At 46.6% G+C, this 4,117-nt stretch overlaps 1 pseudogene; it reads right to left on the bottom strand.

Moving 5' to 3' along the window:
* Positions 1–1,482: 1,482 nt before the first annotated feature.
* On the bottom strand, positions 1,483–1,599 carry LOC136642510 (5S ribosomal RNA; annotated as a pseudogene).
* Positions 1,600–4,117: the final 2,518 nt, after the last annotated feature.

The following is a 4,117-nucleotide window of genomic DNA, read 5'->3' on the forward strand; positions in this document are numbered from 1 at the left end:
CTCCTTCAGCTAAGCGGCTCCTGACCCTGTAATGCCACTTGGCTGTTTTGTTCATAGCACAGTATTGGCTAAAATCAAATGCCAGCTACTTCAATCTGTGAATATTGAGTCCAACATCTAATGAAAGGATACCAGTTTAGGGGAGAAAGAAGGTCTTTGCTTAGCTTTACTTTTAGAATTTACGAGTCGGGGAGCCCAAGAAAATGAAATGGGCATGGGGAGGCGGGGAGGCTGCTTCAGTATTTGAATAGTGTCTCCCGTATCCACCATTTCCATATCTGTGTGTGTGTGTGTGTGTGTGTGTGTGCTTATAGCCTTGTATAGGGCACAAAGTAGCCTGACACCAGCCCTGGGTGTATCTCGGTGATTCCTGCATGAAACGCAACTCCCAACTGCAAGAGAAGTTCATGAATAAAATCTTTCGGAGACCCATTTTGGGGAAGCCGAGTGTTAACTGGCTCAAAAATTGCTTGAGTAGTGGGGGGGAAAGGAGATGTAGCTGCGAAAGGAAAGAGGCTGCAGTCAGAGCTTCTTTCCTGTGAATTCCCCATGGTTTCTTTTATTTAAGTCCATAAACTCTTGCTGACTGAGTCTGTGCTCCAGCAGACGTGTCCACAACTCAGGTTTCTATGGGGGAAATATAATACAAGTAATCTTATTTTCCATCCCTTACTCAAAAACTCTCAAGTACTCTAAAGTAAAACTCTCAAGAACAGACAAAAGAAAATATTTCTTTACTCAGCGTGTGGTTGGTCTGTGGAACTCCTTGCCACAGGATGTGGTGATGGCGTCTGGCCTGGACGCCTTTAAAAGGGGATTGGACAAGTTTCTGGAGGAAAAATCCATTACGGGTTACAAGCCATGATGTGCATTTGCAACCTCCTGGTTTTAGAAATGAGCTATGTCAGAATGCCAGATGCAAGGGAGGGTGCCAGATGAGGTCTCTTGTTATCTGGTGTGCTCCCTGGGGCATTTGGTGGGCCACTGTGAGATACAGGAAGCTGGACTAGATGGGCCTATGGCCCGTAGCATGGCCAAGAACACCAAAAATGCTGGAGAGAGATCTGGCATTTGTCAAATGAGTTGCAAACTCCCTTTGCGAGGGAAGAGGCTCATCTGAAGTTTCCCTCCCTGGCCCTCAGAATGCCTGAAAACATCTCTTCCGGTTTTCCCTAAAAACCAAAAGTGCCCTTTTGGGGTCCTCTGAAGCTCTTAGAAGGCTTTTGAGGGTCAGCGAGGCCTCCCTGGCCCTCTGAGTGTGTCCTGTGACGTGCTGATTCTGAGGTATTTACTCCTGAACCTGTACATGGTGTGGGGTGGGGGAATGGAGTCCATTTGAGTGTGTGCTTCATTTCTTATGGCACATATTAGTGTATCTTGCCCTAATGCCTTCGTTATTTACTGCATGCCACTTTGGAGGCATCTTTGGTGGGAAAGCAGATACGTGGTTGGCAACCTTCAGTCTCGAAAGACTATGGTATAAGCCTACAGCACCTGGTATTCCCAAGTGGTCTCCCATCCAAGTACTAACCAGGCCTGACCCTGCTTAGCTTCCAAGATCAGACAAGATCAGGGATGTGCAGGGTAACAGTTGAAAGCAGATAAATAAAAATTAAATTCAAAGTGATATTTTGGTTGGTGGATATTTTGGTTTAGTCATAATTAAAGGTGAATGCTAAAATGAATATAAAAATGTTGAGACATTTCAAAACACTATGAGCTTAAAAAACACATTTAAATAATGAAATGCTGCATAAACAATGAAAGCTTTGGGAGTATAGCAGGTATGGAACATACTGTATCTGCTTACACCTTTCAAAAGCCTGAGTAATGATGAGAAGCATGAACTGTACGACACAGACCAGTGCAGTGGCGTCAGCCCGAACTGCTCACCAGTTTTCGAACTGGCACAAGAGTCTAAAATGTCCTAACTGAGAAATGGGGTCAAAATGGTCAAATCTGGTTCTCAAAATAACTTGAAGCAAGTTCAAAGAAAAATAGGGATCACCATTGGTGTTCTATCTATAACATAGATTCCGGAACACGTATAAACTGGCATAGAGACATCAGCAGGATATAGGAAGCTTATTCTATCAACATAATTTGGTATCAATGTAGCAAGAGCCAAAGTGGAACCCCAACTAATTCCCAGAAAGAGGAGAGTAAATAAGCAATATTCTTCCAAATCTAAAACTACATAGTGAGCCAACTGGCAGAATAGTATCTAAAAGAGACAAAGCAGACGTGTGTCTTGAAGAAATAGTTTTATTTTGATTGGTAGTTATAAGGGTCGAAGCTACAGGCTCACAGAATAAGGTGAAGCCTTTGAATGGTTCTCCATGACCTGGGATGTTGCCAAAGGGTCCAGTAGTCAACCTCTTTGGATATCTTGTGCTTTCTAACTGGTCAGGTTGGCAGCTCTGAGGGAAAGTGGAGAAAAGCCTTCCAGGATTTGATCAGTGTGTGTGGGGGGGGGGGGGGGGAATTGTGCAGCGTGCAGGCAAGAGCATCTTTTCTTTGGGGTTTGTTGTTTTTAGCATGGTCTTTTGTTTTCTTTCTCAACCCTCTGAAACAGCCATGCTACTAAACGAGATAGTAAAGCCCAAAGGACTTGCAGTACAATCCTACTCATGTCCTCTCAGAAGTCCCACTGCCTTCAATAGAACTTTCTCCAAAGTACGAAATCTCTAATCCAGTGCATGTCTACTCAGAAGCAAGTTCCATTATAGTCAAAGGGGCTTACTCCCACGTAGTTGTGGATAGGATTGCAGCCAGGCAGCCCAATCCTGAGCTGCCTGGTGTCCAGGGTTGCAATGGCACCGAAAAGAGCTACCACTGCATCCTGGGTGCAACCTGGACAGCAACAGCAGCACCTCAGGAGAAGAGGACTTTCATTCTCTTCCCCCAGGTAAGGCGAGTCGCCCTGCAATGGGGCGAGTCGATTCTATGGTGACCCAAGGGTTGGCGTAGAATCAAGAGCCTCCGTGTTGGGCCGCTGGCCCTCCTGCCCCACTGCCTCCCCAGTAAACCTCCTCCCCACCATCCCCCTCCTCCCCGTCCTGGAACGCTACCACCAGCACTGAGGGCCGCACACATGTCGTACAGCGTATTTGTGACAGTGTGTGCCAGCAGTAAGCTGACGTGCACTTTATAGGATTGAGCCCTAAGTGTAGTATGGGGGTGCCAAATATTTATGGGCCCCAGGTGACGAATCACCTTCATATGCCTCTGTTGGGGCTTGATGGCATTTCATATTGTACAACACATGCATATGGACAAGCGTGATCTTTTATAGCAGTGTTTCTCAAACGGTGTGTTGGGACCCACTGGTGGGTCACAAGCCAATTCTTGGTGGGTCACAAAAAGTTTTTGAAACTTTTTTAAAAAACCAGCTTTGCAAGCACCCGTGTCTGGTTTACAGGAAAAATAATAGCTGAAATGCTAACCTGCGGTATGAGGTAATCTTCACACCCCCAAATTAAAATGTCTCATTTTCCTATTTTCTCTAGTAATTGGCATGTGAACCCAGTTTCAGCCTTTTTTTGTGGCCTGGAAGTCCCTAACCAAATATCTTGCTCTTCAGTCCAGCCTTCTGGGTACCCTGGAATGACGGTAAAGGTCTGAGTCCTTGAACTCCATTTCTAGAGAGGGTCGAGTACAGTGCTGCACAAACCGTGGCCTGTGGGCCAGATCTGGCATTCAGCCAAATCCTTTCCTCCTGTGACTGGCACTCACCATTCCAGAGCGCAGCAGGATTTCATGTCCCCAGATCGGGACAACGCGATGCTCTGGCAAGTGGCATCTTGGTGGACATCTGGGTGCAATGCCTGCTGGGGCATTGCACCACAAATGTGACTGGCCAGACCAGCCAATCTGGGGACAAGAATTCCTGCAGCGCTCAGGAGCTGAAAGTGCCAGTCATGCCAGGGACTGCATTCTGGGCATGCAGCGGATGCAAGTTGAGCACCGCTGGTCTAGCAAATACCCCTCCACCCCCCACCCCACACACACACACGTACTACATGTAAGGTCTCTAGCAGCCTTGGGGCCAAAAGACCTGGACTATGAATTCTCTCCAGGTTTTCTTTCTTTTTCAGAACCAATGAGTTGCGATGGA

Source organism: Tiliqua scincoides, chromosome 2 (assembly GCF_035046505.1).
Source record: "Tiliqua scincoides isolate rTilSci1 chromosome 2, rTilSci1.hap2, whole genome shotgun sequence".
Lineage (NCBI taxonomy): Eukaryota > Metazoa > Chordata > Lepidosauria > Squamata > Scincidae > Tiliqua > Tiliqua scincoides.